This window comes from Carassius gibelio, chromosome A23 (assembly GCF_023724105.1).
Source record: "Carassius gibelio isolate Cgi1373 ecotype wild population from Czech Republic chromosome A23, carGib1.2-hapl.c, whole genome shotgun sequence".
NCBI lineage: Eukaryota > Metazoa > Chordata > Actinopteri > Cypriniformes > Cyprinidae > Carassius > Carassius gibelio.
In genome coordinates this window covers 1172184-1192490 of record NC_068393.1, presented here as the reverse complement: position 1 = coordinate 1192490, position 20307 = coordinate 1172184, and the positions used below count along the sequence as shown (strand labels likewise).

The 20307-nt window shown below is 35.8% G+C and overlaps 1 protein-coding gene across 1 annotated transcript in view; it reads left to right on the top strand.

The window, feature by feature from the left end:
- mtg2 (mitochondrial ribosome-associated GTPase 2) overlaps positions 1–20307 on the top strand; it is a 54653-nt gene that overhangs the window by 9059 nt on the left and 25287 nt on the right. The window lies entirely within an intron of this gene.

Genomic DNA, 20307 nt, shown 5'->3' with positions numbered 1-20307 from the left:
TTTAATTTAGGATTCAACTATAATGCAAAGCTTTTACATTTTTAATATTAATCAAAATAAACTATAAATCTTATGTAAAAATTTCAATTTTTCACTTCCGAATTGGCTCAAATGCAAAATATGCCACAATTTAAAGGGGCCCTATTATGCTCTTTTACAAGGTCTTGATTTTGTTTTGGTGGTGTAGTAGAACAGGCTCTCACACAATTTTTGAGGTTTTTACGTGTATCGGCATCGGCCAAGACGTGGCTGCTGCGTTCGCCGATAGTTTTTTCCCGGCATTATTTACAGACAGGCATCCACAGGCAGCTCTGTGTTGCTGGAGATGCTGCAGTTCACACTGCCCCTCCCCCACAGAGTGCTGGAAGCCTGCTCTGGTTAGTTTTAAACTTTGAAAGCATCATTTAACTGTTTGACTTAGCTGAAATATTGTGGAAACACGTTGCTCTATATGTGCGTGCAACTATACAGTTAAGAAAGTATGTGGGTCAAAATGGAAAACGCTAATGCTGAATGCCTTGTCTATAAATCTGCTTGACATTGTATATAGGGAGCTGCAAATAGCTAAGTTCTAGGCTATCCGTATGCATAAGGCAGCTGTTACGAACACTGGTCATAGGATTAAATAATGCAGAGTGGCCGGCTTTGTTCCGTGTTTCTGTGGTATTTGTAGGAGTTTTATTCCGCGATCACCTGGCTGAGGTTTGGACAAGTGCTCATAAAAGAAGCGACGCGGTTGCGACGTGCATACAGTGCAGAGCGCTCGTTTGTCCAGGCACGCTCATGCCATGTCGTGGTGAGATGAAAACAGCATTTTCGGAATGCCGCAAGCGAACGCAGGTCATGTGACAAAAAACAACAGACCTTTCCATGATAACATCCAAAGCTTGGCGGAACAGCTGATCATAGCAGGACAGGGTGGGATTTTATTTCTCGTCACCATGAAGATATGTATTTAACATAATGTAGTAGTAAAGGGCTAGAAATCCTTTGCTGATACTTACTCGTCATTGTCATTTGTTTTGTTTATTTTACATTTATTATAACACCTCTCTCCAGTCTGGCATGAAGTGCTCAAATAGTTTCTGCGTTAAATGAAGGCCGCCTTCTGAAATGCAAAATGTGTTGTGATTGGATAGCTGGGACAGTGTGTGTTTCACACTGATCTCTAGATCTCAGCATCTTCACTTATTATTAGGGCTGTGTATTGCGAAGAATCAGGCGATACGATAAGTATCACGATATAGGGTTGTGGTACTATATATTGGGATATTTCTTATTTTAAGAATAGTATATATTGTAAGGAAAGCTGTCATTAAGAACCCCCTATGGCTATGGCTATAGTTACGGGTCGCGGCAAGCAACGGAACAGAGCAGGCGCCAGCGCCACAGTGGACGCCCGGTGGACGTTACCACAAAAGCCCAAATGATGGCACACATTAGGTTTGTACAACGAAACATGAACTGGGAAAGTTATTTCACCATTGTGTAGGTCTGTATCCTACACAAATGGATGAATCAAAATAAATTTGATAACTTTTTTGACTGCATACATAAAGTAAAATAGGCTTTGTATTTCACACGTGCTTTAGTATCGCTAAAAAAAAAAATCAGAATGAGCAAAAATATGCCATAGTGGACGGCTGTTGCGCCAAATGGTTTGATGAACGGCTGCTGTTTCCAATGAATATGTGCGCGTGAGGACCTAGCATGATCAAAGTCACAATTTCTGGTCACACAGTAAAGGCATAATTCAAAACTGTGTTAGCAGTTTGAAAAATCAATAATAATAAAAGACTTAAATAAGAATTATGTAAATGCTGGACTGTACTCATTTCACTCTGCAAATGGAACCTGATGTATTTTTTTATTTATTTTTTTTATAACCAAGAATGAACCGAAATGAAAACATTTAGCTTTTAATGCATATATATAAGGTGGAATGCATGTCATTGGAATCAATGTGCTTAGTAATTAAAGAGGCAGGGCGGGACGCAAATCTTGTGGGTAGCGGGCGGTTTTACCTTTGCCTTTGGTCAGAGCATTTTGCGGAATCCCCACGGGGAACGGTGTTGTGTAGTAGAAATGGAGTCAACACAAGAAGTTTAGAATAAAATTAAAGCTGCTGTTAACTTGACAAAGGCAGAGCAAGTCAAGTCAGACATCTGTAAACAATTCTCATTTGTCACCGAAAAAAATGGGAAAGAGCGATTTTCTTGTCCTCTCAATTCACACGTTTTATTTTGAGCATTCCTGCATCTAGCGCGCAGTGTGTATGGGTGGATCTTGGAAGAAAGATGCAGAAATCTGGGACCGCTGTCAGTCAGCAATATACTTTTGTATATTGTATATAATATACAACGCAATAAGGCCCAGTGCAATTCATTTGTTTAAGTAGTCTACGACTAGACTCTGCTTAACAGCTTAACTTTGCTTAACAGGCTATTGCAAAAAAGAAAATAAATAATAGTAATGTAGCAAATTAGCTCAAAGTGAGATGTACATAATTAATCATAACGGGTTATTATTAACTACATTCATCTTCAGGAATTACTTGTAGCATTTTATCATTAATAGTACAATAAAACGATTTGTTTGTCCGCAGTGTTAATCATTTATTGACTAAGTAAAATTATTTCTTTGGCCACGAAAAATTATTTTACTACTAATACATTGCTCCCAGAGCATGTAACGAAACCGGAACGTTAAAGTGACCTCGTCCTGTGAGCAGCGAACACAGACAACAAAGTGTGAATACATATGGATGTTTATTAAACTACACTACAGGGGAACATAGAACATCTGACTAAACACAAACATACACACATTAAACATAGATAGATGGATAGAGAGAGATTGAGAGAGAAAGAGAGCGTGCAGTAGGGGTGGGCGATATCTCGATATTTAAAATATATAGAGATATTTTTTAAACACCATATGGATATTGACATATCGTTTATATCGATATATTGTTTATATTTGTTTTTTGCAGTAGTTTTTGGGGGGTTATTTTTCCTATAAAGATATCGAGATATATATCGTATATCGAGATATAGCAAAATATATAGAGAGATATTTTTTGCTCCATATCGCCCAGCCCTAGCTTGCAGCAGAGAGAGAGAGAGAGAGAGAGAGAGAGAGAGAGAGAGAGAGAGAGAGAGAGAGAGAGAGAGAGAGAGAGAGAGAGAGAGAGCGCAGCAGAGACTTTTGAATTTTAAAAATCTTTTAATCAAACTAGTTTAAATACAATATTTGCACCACACAAAATAAATTAATTAATTAAATAGTAATAATGATAATAATTCACAATTTTACCAATTAAACCACAACTCTCCAAAAACATCTCACCACAAGAGCATTTTTTACACTCCACCTTGCATCAAAAAAAAATCCATATTATTTGTTAATTTGCAATAGGCATATTCTACAGATAACCTGTACTTTACTAATGATTTAAAAATTCCAACCAGATAAATATTTTCCCCCTCATTTTTACATGTGTGGGATTTCATTGCAGACTTTGCCTGCTCTGATAGAAAGTTAGCCACAATGCACTGTGCTTTCCATTCCTTCTTGTATTTCAAGCCCAAAATAAACAGATTTTTTGTAAAAAAATTTCAGTAAATATATTTTCCTCAACAGTTCAAACAAATGAATTAATCTAAAAAAATCTGGTATTTACAGCGTTTCCATTGCTCATGTTTTTTATGTGTACTGCTTACACAAATGTAGCAAATACAGTCTTTATAAGCTTTCCATTGAAAAACAGCAATCTGTCGTTGATGCTTGAGGCTTAAATCTTTATAATGATACATAGTTTGTCGAGATTAAATTTGTCCCGTTTCATTTAATCTATTCATAAACACTGACATGTGCGAGTTTAGGGCCGTTCATGATGCCTGCGTTGAGGTGCAGGCTAACAGGTTAAAAACATATCAACTACTGTACTTGAATTCGATCAGTTTATTTTAAAAAGTGAATTAACCTGTTAGCCAGCACCCCCCATTATGGGACTCACAGCTGAAAATGCTCTACCTAACTTATAATTGTAATAGTTTCCTACTTCAGTGTGTTACAAACATAAACACAAACATTTTGGTGTCTTTGGAAAGAAGACCCTTTGGGCTTTACTTTTTATCAACCAGATTTGATAATGCTCAAAAATATTAAAAGTTATAGACACTGAAGTGCCATGAATTTTTTTTTTTTTTTTTACCACACTTACATATTTTTTTATTTCATAGAAATGAGTCCTGGAGCAATCTAGAAAAGTAATGAGTTCTTATTCAAATCTGAATAAGATATCATGAAAAATGAGACTCCTGCAAATATTTTTTCTGAGACTTTGTCTACACCCCCCACCCCCCAAATATAAGAAAATATATTTCCCAATAGTATTGAAGGCTTCTACAAACTATTTAGTCAGTAAACATACCACTGCATAGTTTTTTTTTCAATTATAAAACACTAGACAGAAATGTAGACATCATATAAGTGATTTATTTGAGCACTAGAAAAATACAGTAAGGATAATTTGAGTAAGAATAATAAGAAAAATAAAAAAAGATTTAACTTTGTTTGCCAATTACAGAAAATCCTAAGATTGCTAGAAATGCAGCATTTACAATGAATTACGATGCAAATAAGTGCTGATGTGCTGATGGTCACTTATACAAATGGTAATAACACAAATGTGCCAAAGTAAATAATCCACTCTATTCATATAGACGCGTTCACTTTGATAGCCGTGATCATATAGTAATAGCGAGCTGATTTGGGCTGATTTGCACTCAAACAGATGGTAATCATGCAGATACATTCACATTCAACATAAAACACACTCTCACATATATAAAAACTGTTGAAAATAAAATAAACAAAGAAAAAGGCGATCGCTATAAGTTCCCCCTCCATCAGCTGACAGGCGCGTCAGAGCGCGTCACTAGAGAGCGCCAAAATTCAAATACACTATCTTTCGCCTATCTTTCATTCATTATTTTTTCCGGTGGATCACCTCATTCTGTTTGTGACACTGTACGCTGCAAAACCATGCCGTTTTTTTACTACCAAGACGCAGTCTCCAACCGCAAATTATTCCATTACGGACGCAAACAATTCTGTCGCTGAAGAACTGAAACGTAAACAAAGGAATTATGATCCATATTACAACATTATTGCTACGTTGGACTAAACGTGCTTAATGAGATGTCGTTCAGTGGACCCTTACCTTTCTAACTAAACCGGGATTTACAGCTGTGGATGTTTATGACTCGTTTTTACGACGGATCTGGTATGTACAGCATTTCTAATGTTAATGTTTTTATGTGTACTGCTTACACAAATGTAGCAAATACAGTCTTTATAAGCTTTCCATTGAGAAACAGCGATCTGTTGTTGATGCTTGAGGATTAGATCTTTATAATGATACATAGTTTGTCAAGATTAAATTTGTCCCTTTTCATTTAATCTATTCATAAACACTGACACGTGCAAGTTGAGAGGCTTTCTATAATGTTTGAAGTCTCATTGTTTTAACCCTTGCTTCTAAATCTATGAGTCCTTGTCCTCCTTCAGTCACTGGGAGATATAAGTGACGTGACATTCAGCCAAGTATGGTGACCCATACTCCAGAATTTGTGCTCTGCATTTAACCCATCCGAAGTGCACACACACACACACTGTGAACACACACCTGGAGCAGTGGGCAGCCATTTATGCTGCAGCGCCCGGGGAGCAGTTGGGGGTTTGATGTTTTGCTCAAGGGCACCTAAGTCGTGGTATTGAAGGTGGAGAGAGAACTGTACATGCACTCCCCCACCCACAATTCCTGCCGGCCCGAGACTTGAACTTACAACCTTTCGATTGGGAGTCCAACTCTCTAACCATTAGGCCATGACTTCCCTTGGAGGAAGCATATGAAAACCATCCCAGAAAAAAATTGACAAAACTTTTTTGAATTGTAACAAGTTCAGGAGGATCCAAAACTGTAAACCAGTGCCACAACATTGAGGCTGCCAAGTTATTGAGGAAAACCTAACGTGAAGGAGCTAAAACGCCTAAGGTAGAATTAGTGGAAAAGCTCTTGTTGATTTATACACTGGTTCTGGGAGGGGGTCCTCTCTCAGAGGGAGGCTTTCATCCTTAACTTAGTTTGGCGAAAATGGGGGAATTAAAAATACCCTGCTTTGGAAGCCTTTTTCAATCTATTTATTTTGTTGCTTTAAGTTCAGTTCTGTTTCTGTTTTTATCTACAATGTTCATGTTCGCCCACACATTCAAATAAATATTAAAGCATAATCTCATTTTTTACCCACAAACAAAAATAAGAAAAATCCAGCTAAATTTTTGTTTTCCATTTCTTAAACAAAAGAAAAAAACGTCTTTTATTTCAACCCGTTATATTCGCTGTATATCACTGCAATAGTTTGACCAAACTCCCCACCACAATCATTCCCTTTACATAGATTCCATAATGGTTTGCCAGCTGATGATGATGATAACAATAGCCTAATAATAATAATAATAAAAAGAAAGAATTATAATAATAATAATACAAATTAAAAAGTTATGTAGGTTACTAGCTATATTTTGTTATGTTTTTGGCAGTTTTTGGGCTACAGAAATTTTTACAAACTTTTACAATAGATCATTTGATTTGATCTTTGAAGTAGCCTATTAGATAGCTTCGACATTTGATAACTGTGGTTGGTTACAAAGACGTTACTATTCTGAAAATAATAACAAGATACAAAACCTGTAAATATTCAATCGACTTTTCTTAAATTCAAAACAAAATATTCATGCATTCGTAATTTCCATTTCTAAATAGTTGCTATATGGTCACGCAGGTTTGCCCATTAAACCCATGGCCCCGAAAAATATAGCCTATCTATGTTGTTTCCCCGAACATGACCCCTCTCTGTCAACTTTTTGAACATTTGGTCATTTATTTATTATTATTATTATTAGGCTATTATAATTATTTAGATAACGCATAGGCCTAAATATAAATGATCAGAAACAAATCGCTTCAACACGTCGAGTTGTTTTTGATTCGGTGTATCAAACGAGTGGATTGAACTCACTCATTAAGACAGTGACTTTCTGCCACCTGGTGTCTGTTTTAGTTTCATATTAAACGTAGGCTATTTCTTCATTGATTCCATCATGTCATATTTATGTCTTCAAAATGTAGGCCTAAGACACTTCATAATATTTGTATGCACTTGTAGGCTAATTGCTGTGTAAATGCATTAAGATCTCTAATGTATTGATGGCTCTGATGAAGCTCTGGTTGGATTTTAGTGGTAGGCTAACTGCCCTATAGGCTACAGTCTTATCCTCTAACTGAATTTATCGATGTGGATTAACGTGACGTACATACATTTAATAAGGCTGTTGCTGTCAGTATTGTTTTTGGAAATTAGGCTACATTCAAATGCAATGGTCTCGTTTCAAAAGCATTGGTCAATATGCTTGCGTCGACTTCACTGTAGCCTATGTGCCCTGCTTCCTTTCCATGAGTTTTGACCGAAAAATGGAAAATATCAAGCGCTTCTGTTTCAGAGTCCCTGTTTCATGTTTGTTAGCCCAGGACATTTTACAAATCCAGACCAAACGATGTTCTACGGCCATGTCCGGAATAAAGACGAGCATATCCATGTCACACAGTAAGATTTTAACCATATACCTCGCAGTCACAGACCGCATCAACGTCAGTGATCCTTATTGTATTTTGCCACAGGGTGTCACTGTGGCCTCAACCCTTCGCCTTCGCTTACTCTGCGCTCGATTGCTATGTCTGAGGTAAACCACGCCCTCCTCATTCCCCTATGCAGGAAGAAATGTAGGAAGAAATGAATAAATAAATAAATGTAGAAATACATAAATATAGAAATAAATAAATGTAGAAATAAATAAATGTATAAATGAATAAATGTATAAATAAATAAAAGAAGAAATAAATATGGGAAAAAAATAAATATATACATAAGGAAATAAATGTATACATATTTATTTTCATTTTTTTGCTTTTCTATTTATATATATATTTTTATATATATTTTTCACCCGTTTCAGCCAAATTTGCGGGTACCCGAACCCGTGCAGGACTCTAACGCACATACGATACAAAATGGAGCACCAAAAAAATTAAATACCTCGGAGTTTTTCTGTCTAAAGATCCTTCACTACTTTATAATTTTAACTACAAACCAATAAACGAAAGTATTAAATCAGACATCCAGAGATGGTCTACTTACCCGTTCGACTTAAGAGATAGAATAAATGTGATAAAAATGACCATCCTCCCTAGGCTACTTTACTTATTTCAATGCCTCCCGGTAAGCATAGAGTCAAAACAATTTACAGAATGGGATAAGCTGTTATCGGAGTTTATATGGGATGGGAAGAGGCCCAGAGTTAGGTATTCAACACTACAGCTGCAGAAAGATAAGGGGGGCATGGCCCTTCCTAATTTAAAAATTTTCAATTGCGTTACTTGTGTTGCTGGTGTGACCATAGTTATTTTGCCAAATGGAAAGAGATTGAGACATGCATCCCTGGATATAATGTTCAGACACTTATGGGAGAGGACCATATTCCAACCGAATTAATAGAATTTCTTGGCCCAATTGCACAATTCACAATGGAAATTTGGTATAATGTAGCAAGACAATTAAAATTGAATAAAGAAAGAAAAATACTAAGATGGGTAGCTCATGACAAAGACTTCAAGCCAGGAATGCATGACTCAAATTTCAAATATTGGATCAATAAAGGGGTTACAGCCTTTTATAATTTAATAATGGGGAAATAAGAAGTTTTCAATATCTGAAAGACAAATTTAGTCTAGATAATCGAGACTTCTTCCGATACCTGCAACTAAGAGAATACTATAATAAAGAAATTAAGGACAGAAATGAACCTAGTGTGGTTTTAGAGACTTTGTGTGGTGCGTATCAACAGAAAATGCGCAAAATCGTTTCAAAGCTGTATGTCCTGTCAGAAAAACACAACTCTGAATATCAAAGAAAAGTGGGAAAAAGAAGCAGTTGTCACGATCTCAAATGAAGAATTGTATAAAATAGGGATGGCCGTTTTCCACAAATATCACATTCTAATATTTGAGCTCACAAAAAACGAATATTCATTTATTTAAATTAAGTTTAATGAGACAGATGTTATTTTTCAGCAACATTTATTTTTTCCGTCATTTTGAAAAAGCTTACACACAATAAGCTTGAACATTACATATCGTGTTTTGTAGCTGAAAACCTTTTACAATGCGTGCAAACAAACAAAATTACAGATAAAAAAAAAAAAAAAACGTAAAGCAGCCTGCAGCAATTAGCCTATTCTAGAATGTAGCCTACACTTAACTTTTAAACTGTCAGCAAATCTTTTTTGCTTTTTTTTTCTCTATTGTTTTACATGTTCTTGTTAAGAAATATGGGCATGTAAACATGATTGGGGGAAAGTCGACTTAGTCTGATAACAATAAGGCCGGCCGCGGAGAAAACGCGCTCTGACGGCACAGACGTTGGTGGGACTCACAAATAACAGTGTGCTAAGAGACTAAGTTTTGTGAAGCGCTTCGTGTTTTCGTTTCACCACTGAATGGGATCCTCATCTGGTGGAACACATGGCTCCAGAAAGAACTGTTCCCACTCGTCTCGGCTGGACTCTCCGTAATGATCGCAGAAGAACTGGCTCAACCTTTTCCGACGAGTGGGCATTGCATCCTCTTCATCGTTGGTGATGCACCACTCGCATCAAGGAAAATGTTCTGATAATGTTCAAAAAAGTTTTTTTTTTCTTACTTCTCTCATGTTTTCATCTAGAAACCTGAGATGTTTGTGCCGAGGGTATAGGGCAGACATGAGAAGAGGAGTTTTCACTGCATTCTCCAAGTTTGCGGTGTTTATTCGTTGCCACTCAGGACCTGAAGTGGGACAATCACATTGACTCCATCGTAAAAAAGGCCCAGCAGAGGTTGTACTTTCTCCGCCAGCTGAGGAAGTTTAACCTGCCACAGGAGCTGCTGAAACAGTTCTACTCCACCATCATTGAATCCATCCTCTGCACTTCAGTAACTGTCTGGTTCAGCTCAGCTTCTAAATCTGACCTTAGAAGACTACAGAGAGTAGTCCGGACTGCTGAGCGAATCATCGGTTCAACTCTCCCTTCTATTCAAGAACTGTACTTATCCAGAGTGAGAAAAAGGGCTGTCAAAATCACTCTGGACCCCTCACATCCAGCACACCCCCTCTTTGAACTGTTGCCATCTGGTCGACGCTACAGAGCACTGAGCACTAGAACGACCAGACACAGGACCAGTTTCTTCCCTCAGGCAATCCATCTTATGAACAGCTGACAATAATGGCGAACACACTACACTTTATATTTATATACACACATACTTTATTTATCTAACACACATACTTAGTATACACTTAAATTTTGCACATAATATACATGTACATACATAACTTCACTTTGTAATATACCTGCCTACAATTGTCATTTGTATATTGTCATTCACTGTCTACATATTTGTATTTTTTATTCTTTTATTATGTGTTTTATGTTCTGTCGCTGTCATTCTGTTGTACTGCGGAGCTTCTGTCACGAAAACAAATTCCTCGTATGTGTAAACATACCTGGCAATAAAGCTCATTCTGATTCTGATTCTGATTCTGATTGAGAGATGCCGCAACAATGTTCTTGAATTCGGTCACTTTCTGTGATTCTCCACAGCATATTTGAAGTACAGTAGAAGACCGCAGTTCTTAGAGGCCATCTTTTGCGCGCTCAAGTTCGTTATTTCCAATGTAGCGGTATGCGCGCTCATAATGGAAGCGATGCGCACGCGGTGCGATGCGGCCGTTTTTTTTTCCAGGTGCGAAGTTAGGAGTTACAAACATCTAAACTTTTCAGAATGCCGCAAGCGCACCGCGGGTCATGTGACAAGAACTAAACATTCAGCTTCATCCTTTCCCGTAACAACATTGAAAGCTCAGCCAAGATGAAGGAACAGCTGATCATAGCTGTATATGGATTGCCATTTTGAAATAAATTTAATAGCAGAGCTACTGAAAGCAATTTTTTTGTGCTGCAAATCCATTTATCATTTGCTGAAATTTCTGCGTCTTCATGGAGAGAGCGCGTCCCGAGCTGCCCGAGCGCTTTGGAAAGGAGGAGAAAGCGGTGCACATAGCGTTTTCGAAGCGTTTTTAGGCGCAATACGTGAACGGCCCCTTATTCATTAATTAATTATTTTTTCTTGCATACATCTTCAAATATGCAGTGGAGAATCACAGAAAGTGACCAAATTAGGTTTTATTGTGAATTTTTTTTTGCGAAATTCGAATATCATTTTTATTTATTCAATAATTAGAGCAGAACGAATATTCGAATGTTCGACTATCCGTGCACACCCCTAGTATAAAATCAGTTTTTTGTCCAATGTAAAGAAAGAGGCTCAATATTTGGTTAAGATTTTATTGTTGGCAGAGAGGAAAGCGATAACAAGAAGATGGCTCAAACCTGAGCCTCCCAGCCATACTCAGTGGATACATTGTGCAGGAAATATTCACCATGGAATGAATGACTTTTATTCTAAGATTGGAAGAAGCAGAATTTAAAGAAAAAATGGGACAAATTGATATCTTATAAAATAGCATTAGAAACTGTGTAATCTGAATGTTTTTTTGTTTTTTGTTTTTATCACGACATCCCGTTGCTGTCTTATGTTTAATTGTTAATTTTATTTTTGCATTCTGTAAACATTCTCAAAACTGAGATCATCATGTTATGTGTTTTATCTGCTTAAAACAATAAAGATAAGAGTGAAAAAAAAAAAACATCCTTAATCCATTTACAGTAGGTGGCCAGCCTTTCTGGGGCTTACCGCCGCGGCAGTGGCGAGGTGGTAACTGTAATTCAGTCGCGTGTTAAAATCATTCGCGAAACTACCACCAGGTTGGGGACAGATTGCAAAATGAATGTAATTGTAAAATGAGATAAAAGAAGGAAGTAAAACAACAATAACATTATGATATAACATTGTAACATTTAAAAAAAAATTTTTTTTACAATTTGTTATTTTTTTAAATGTAGGATAGTCTTAGACTACAGTCTACTAAACAACCTTAACATCTCTCTCTCTCTCTCTCTCTCTCTCTCTATATATATATATATATATATATATATATATATATATATATATATATATATATATATATATATATAAGCTAAATGTTTTAATTTCATTTTCATTTCGATTCATTCTTGGTTTAAAAAAATCTTCAGGTTCCATATGCAGAGCGAAATGGGAACGGTCCAGCATTTAGCAATAATTAGTATTAACTCTGTTATTATTCATGATTTTTCAAACTACCAGCATTTTTTAATTATGCCTTATGTGTGACCAAAAATTCAGTATTTTTTGTTTCAGCTGTTTGGTCGCGCTGGTGCCTTGCGCACATATTCACTGGAAACAGCAGTCGTTCACCAGACATTCGGCATGAGCACTTTGACATATTGTTAATTATGATTTTTTTTTTCATCAATACTGAAACGCACACAGCCTATTTACCTCATGAATAATAGTTAAGCTTCAAATGGGCAACATCACAAATATGGAAACGTTTGATTTCTCCCGATTGAGAAAGCCCAAGCTTACCTTATGCTTAGTTTTAAATTATTATTATTATTATTTATTACTAAGCATATATTATTATATACTGCAATTATATTTATCCACTAGAATTATATATTTTTAATTATTGTTTTGTTCTGATAAATTTGTTAAATTTAAAAGATTTGTTGTCAAATATTTTCTAATAGCCTATTTTTTTCCTCTCACAAACTCAATTTATTTTTTAGCCTGTTTAAAAAAAAAACATGCAGCAAACGAAAATAGGTGATTGATCCGTTAAAATGAAACCTATACACGACTCATATATTTTTTTCCTCTGACAAACTTAATTTTTTTTTTAGCGTGTTTAAAAAATAAAAAATAAAGAAAACATTCAGCAAATGAAAATAGGCGATTAATCCGTTAAAATGTGTCACTCTTGGTTAACAGTAATTACAATTATTTTACTTCAGAACAGAGCCTGGGACTAATCTAGGTTATCCATGTTTTTTTTTTTTTTTTTTTTTTTCAATCTGAAAATGACTTTGTTCATTACATTCACTTCACGTGATCTGGCGCAGATCAGCCTCCTACAAAGCTCAGCTGTGGACGATTTTAAAATGTTTGATATAAAGCAGTGGTTCTCAACCCGCGGCCCATCACGAATTCAAATGCGGCCTGCACCACATGCTGAAAAAAAAAAAAAGTTTGTAAAATTTTATTGGTTACATCAATTTAAAAAAAATATGCTACTAATGAAATATAAGCTATAACTTAATGTTTTAATGTGTTTTTTTTTATTCTTCATATATTATTTTCAGACATGAGCACTGGCATAAAAATTTAACGAACACGTACAAGCACACACTTTGGCAGAATTCAATTCAAATTCTTATGTGCTTTCCATATTTGGATCAAAATAGGCTACATTTGTGAACGCACATTTTCTGAAATGTTGCGCGTCAGGTCATGCAAGCCTGCATCTTAAAGCCTCTGTCAAACTTTCGGCATCCACGAGTCCGCTATGGACCGCTAGGTAGGCGTGATGTAAAAATTGGTCATTGGAGAGTGTGTGCAGAGACTCTAGCAGATGACCGCGCGGACAGGTGCGCCTGGTCAGTTGGCTTCAAAAGCAAAATTGCACATGTGCAGGCAGAGTGAAGAAGCTCATTGCTACTCGAACCTGTGCAATCCATCAATAAAAGAATATAAAGACAGTCAGATGTGCAATAATTCTGGGCAATTGCAGAGCTGGCCATCAGCCTGCGCATTCAGAAGTATAAATTGAAGAAGTCTGCGTCCGCGCTGGCCGTGTGCGCATCCAGATTGCTCATGCGGAAAGTATAACAGGCGTTACAATCGCAACCTCTTTGTGTTGTTACTCCTTTCAAGCTGAATCTCATAAAATTGGTCAGCTCCCGACAGCATCAGGTGTTTTATTATGGGGAGTAGAATTGTTTATTTCAATGAATGTAATAGATTATATATCATAATAGTTAGGCTATAATATTATAAATCAGGTTTGTTTGTATTGCTGACGTAATATGTAAATTATACGCGTAGACTTGCACTTAGACCATAGTGCGGCTCGCTGGAAAAAAAGGTTGAGAACCACTGATATAAAGGTTGCTGTCCCATTTTATACAGGAATTGTTCATTTAAAAAAAATCGAATTATATTGTTAGTTCTAATTATATTGTTAACACAAGTTCATTTAGAACTTTTTTTTAACTTATAAACCCCTTGAGAATTTAAAGTTAGTTTAATAGTATTTAAATTCAAGTAAAAAAATAAAGGTTTTTATTGCTTAAATTATCTTTATTAATTAATAATATGTTATTATGTTTATTCTTGTAAAAAATACGTGTTTATTCTTTATGAAAATAAGGGAAAAAATAAGGGACAATCCGAGTATTTGTTTTGCTTTACCTATTTATGTAAGCTACAATTATTCAAATAATAATAATAAAATAATGTAATTAAAAATACCATTGGCCTGAGTAATTTTGACCATTATTTGACCAGAATTGTGACTTTGAAGATTAGTCATTTAGGTGGTAAAAATACTGTGAAATTAATAATGGCATGGATTTTAGAGCATAAAAACTGAAGGTTTATGAATCATTAGCCAATAAAGCATTTTTTTAAACAACGGAACTTAAAGTTGTGAACTAAAATATTATTTCAACCAAACAGCATGTGAATAAATAAAATGCATAATTTTCATAACATTTCATTATTCATAAAATGCATAACTTTTCTGGTGTTTGGATATGTAGTCTACTTCAATATAATGAGCTCCAAGTTTAAGAATAGTCCTAGACTTCTCTCTCTCTTTAACAGCATTAGCTCAATGATATACGTCTTCCTTCCGTTAGACTTCTCCTGCCTTGCTAAATGTTGGTCTCATGATCAATAAGTTCGCCTCAATCTGATTCAGTAAAGTCAAACCGCAGACAGTGAAGCCTCGGAGACCTGCGCGCTGTGAGGCGGGAACAGAGGACTCCGCTTGGTCTTAAAGCCTCCCGCAAACATCCACGATCACAAATAACAATGATTTTTGTAAAATAATGATTAATTATTAATTGATGATTTGTTATTATCATTATGGTCTTGTGAAAATAATAATATGGGCTGCGAGAAAATTATGAAGTGTAGTGCAGGCATGTTTCAGCCCAGTAACACACCGTTCCTCAAGAGCCAAAACACAGACCGAATTCTGTTCAGCTGGAGGGGGTTGGGTTTTGGATAGTTATTCATGGCTTGTGGGGTCGAGATAAAGGTGTGAATTGGCTCTCTCCGACGAGAGAAATGCAACATTCACACATTACACTATTCCTTTTCGTTTAAAAACATTTCAAGCTTTCTGTAGATATATTTTTAATGTAGCCTACCTATGTGAGACACCACGATATTATGTTAATTAAAAAATTATACATTCATTATCATGAAAAATTAAAGTGATGAGATGGCGCCTCCCTGTCATTAATGCACATTAATAATTTTTGCACAAACACTTGAATATGAGCTTCTTATCACGAGTAAAATTCATGCCAACATCCAACATATTTAGCTTGATCAGAAGGTTGACTGCAAGAGTCGAGCGGGATGTTAAGGCCGGTGACACACTGGATGCGTGGCGTGAGCGCCGCGTGTCTGAAGCGTCCCAGAAGCGTCCCAGAAGCGTGGCGGATTCTGTGTCTTTACACACCAGAAGCGTGCCTGTCGCGGCGCTGGCGCGCTGCTGCTGTAGAGGGAGACCGTTGACAGACCAGGCTCATGTCTTCATTACAACAATATATACTTTTTTCTACACACCTACACCTACGCCTACTGATAAAGGACGAAATAGATTATGTTTGATAGGTGCAATATTTGAAAATTGATAATTATTATTTTTTTTTTATTACATTTATATCTGAATTTATGTCAACCTATGGACTTTCAAATATCAAAATATCAGGAAATCATATGTATTTGTGTACAAAATGACATTTAAACACATTTTCCTATTATATTTAGCCTGGAAAAGCTTCCAACACGCGCGCGTGTCGCGGTAAAAATAGGCGTCGCTTCTATTTCTAGCAAGCAAGCGTTTGCCGCGCGGCTCGAGCTGCGCCTGAGACGCGCGTCTCACGCAGGCGGTCTGTAAGCTCTAACCTGTTAACATGGGAGCCGAATTAAAAACCGACACGCCACGCGGCTGAGACGCTTGCGCCACGCATCCAGTGTGTCACCGGCCTAAGAGTTTGTCTGTTTCTTTTACTGTTTATTTTCGGGTTAAAGCATGATTTAAACAGATTCACACTCAATCGCTTTCGCAATAATGCGTTCAAACAAATGTAATCTTACAGTGCTACATTATCAGCATGCTATCTGATTTTGAAATCTTGAAGAAGTCAATCGATCTGTTTAGATAAAATACCTGACAAAGATGTTATTTTCATCAGAAACAAAATTTTCACAGCAGAAAGCAGCAATTAAAGATGTAGCTAATGCTTACAATGTTATTAGTTTGGCATGTGATATAGGGAAAAAGTTTACACAGCTTAAGCCACTTTGAAACTCTCCTGTTATTTTTTTTTAAACTCTCCTGTTATTTTTTTTTAATTATTATTATTATTGTATATGCTTTAACATTATAACATTTCAAACATACTGAAATACTTTATTCACTGGGTGAAGGCGGAGCGTGTTTCTGGTATCAGTTCACGCGGAGGGGAAGTTGTTGCTGCTCACAGACTCTGCTGCGAGTGAGAGAGATGTTTAACCTTACGAAACGAACATCCACTAAAAATCAACCTGCTGCAATGCTCGTTCATCGACTCGCCAAGCTTTACTTTTGTAGGTCGCATGGAAGTAAATAATTCGATATGACCATGCAGTCAATACAGATATTTAATAAAAACATTAAAACAAGCAGGGCTGTAAAAAAAAAAAAAAAAACGCATGCCAGGTCTACACCGGTCTGGAGTGGAACGATCGAACAAAATACAACAGAACACAGTGATGGATACACTGGACACGATCCCCATCAGTGAACTGATGCTCGTTCTGTTTATGATTAAATGTTCTGACACTGCGTTCAGATGATTTGACACTATAGTGTGATGTCATCAAGTTTAGACACACTTTTCGCTGTGGGACAACTCTGGCGTCCGGTGTAGACACAGACAGTGACTGCTCTATTTACAAATAAGTTCTATAATAAAGAAAAAAAAAACATCTAAACCAGCGGCAAAATGAGATGGAAATATAAACTAGAAAAAATATTAACAGGTCCTCCATCCATGACACTGACTCACTGCTGAGCTGCCAGTTTTAATCTGAACAGCTCTTAAAGCTGAGTGGATCCCTTACGAAAATTAACCATGGTTTTACTACAAATTAAACCAAAAAACCATGGTTACTATAGTTAAACCATGGTAACCACAAATTAACCATGGTTTTGCTATATTAACCATAGTTTAACCACGGTATATGTAGTTAATCTGTGGTTAGACAAATGGGAGTCAATACGGGAGTAAATTTTACCATAATAAAACCATGGTTATTTTTCGTAAGGGATGGTTAAATGCATGATGGGCTAGTATTAAATATATCATCTTGTTGCAGTTATATTTATAATTCTATATTTATAATTTATAATTATTATAATAAAAGTTATAATTTGACTGCTAAATGAATGATAAAGAACTATATTAAAACTAGTTTTGTAAAATTTCTTCGTCATATGAATATTGATTTAAAAATCAGTTTAAATCATAAATCAGATTTTTTTTTTCTAAAAAAAAAAAAAAAAAGCTGGAATTTTTTTTAGGCCATATGATATTACCCTACTTTAAAAGCAAGTAAAGAAGGTTCCCTTTAAAATTACTTTAGTTGTCAATTACTAAAGCTTTTTTTTTTTACATCGTGTGAATGTTGTTTATTATAATGAGAGAACTTGCGTTTAATCGTGAGGACATTTTATTAATTCTTTAGAGTTTCACAGATTTAATTGTGCCGGTTTAATTTTATTCGTTTCTTGTTTTAGGCAAATTAGGCCTAAATAATGGGAACGAAATTATACACTGCTTCACATTTAAACATGCAACAATTTCTTAATCAGTTTACAGACAAATGTCTTTTTCCCAATAGGTTATGTCAAAATAAAGGGCAGGTAACGAATAACAAAAAATTCATGTTGTTTTATTGAAGAATAAAATATATTTATATTTAAAATATAAATTAAAATATAGGCATAATATATTAAAATATTGACATTTTGCATATTAATCCATGTAGCCTACCCCCCTAAAATAGGCTTCCACCTTTAATGCTCAGATGCAAAGTAAACCACAATTTATTTCGAATAATATAACGCATAATTAATATAATATAAATAATACTGCACACCTTTTAAATGTGTCCAATCTAAAATATAGTTTAATACCATGTAGCTTAGAAAATATAAGCACAGACTCTTTCTCTTTCTGGTTCTAAGAAATGCACATAACTTCATAAATACCAAACTTTCTTCTGTGAGTATTAAATATTAAATATATTAAATATTTAAACTATAGTGTTTTTCTTTCATTTTCCATGACTGAAGCAGTCAAATGTAACACATCAGTGAGGCAAAACTGACGTCTATTTGCGAAAATGTGCTTTGATGCGCTTGTTTGATAACTTGTGGTTAAAGCGCCACTCAGCGGTCAAAGGATGCAAATGCACTTTACACCGCCGCCGCCGCGGTAGGTGTGGCGGTAAAAGCTGCGTTTTGGATGTCTACTTACTTTTTACATTGTTGTGGAAGCTGAGGAGGGTCTATATTTTGCCATTCTGCTAGTAGCAGAGATGTACACTTACCCAGTTAATTTTAGCAGATGTTGCTTTTTGAAATATTTCCAGGCTAGAAATCAAAGCAGATATATCATCAATGTTTCTGATACATAAAGCTACATCATCTGCTTATTAGTGATCGACCGATGTATCTGTTTACCAATATTTTTCCCGATATTTAAGCATTTTTCCATAATTGGGTATCGGTTTTGTAATATCGGATTCGCCGATTTACGGCGCCATCTTGTGGCCGTTTTGAGATTTCCGCCATTGCAGCCCGGGCGTCTGAGGAGATCAGTCAACAACAACTCAGTGCACAGGTAAAGTATATGTTCTACTTGGTTTGCTTTAATTAATAAACTTTATTTAACATAAAAGACATGCACAAATGAGATCTGAGACATAAATTCCTGATATAGTAAATTTATGCAGCTTGTTTCTTAACAATTGAGACAAACTCATTGAGTCACATAGTGTAATTCGTCATGTCCTGCCCCAATAAAGACGTATATTTACAAGAATTAAATAAAACAGACATGAATGAGTGCATGTTGAAAATAAAAGCGCTGAATTTAATTCTCTATCTGTTGTATATGCTCACCATTAGTCTAGAAGAGAAAGTTTGTTCATATTGCTTAGCAACTGACGGATCTGGAGGCTTAAGCACGGCGACTGAATGAAACTTTTGACAAGATTATCTTGTTTAAACACCCTAGATTATATTATAATTTACTACATAACAATTATTTCGCTAATACACACATAAATATACCGCTTTGTGGAAATTAATTATTTATTATCTCCATGCGCGATCGCGGTTGATTAAATTATAGTCAAACAGCACTTTGTCAGTTGGCATTTCATGATCTAACGTTAGATTGAATCTAGATCATAAAATGCCAACTGACAAGTGCTGTTTAACTTTATATAGTCTCGGGAAAAAAAGTTTGTTCATATTGCTCAGCACCTGACTGGGTTGATGATAAGGAAGCCTCAAGCATGGCCACTGAATGAAATTTTTGACAAGATTATCTCGTTTAAACCCCCTAAATTATAGAATCATTTGATTTACTACATAACCATTATTTAGTTAATACAAATCTAAATAAATGCAGCTCTGTGGAAATTATTATCTCCACACGCGATTGCGGATGAGTAGCCCAATTTATAGTTTTGTGTAAATGCATAGATAAGTTACAGCACTTTGTCAGAAAGTATTTCATGATCTAGACCGACAAAACATAATTAATAACACTAGTTGGAATCAGTGATTGATAGGAGGATGGGCAAGCCACTTGAATGGTGGAAACAAAATGAGAAAAGGTTCCCCATTCTTGCTCGTC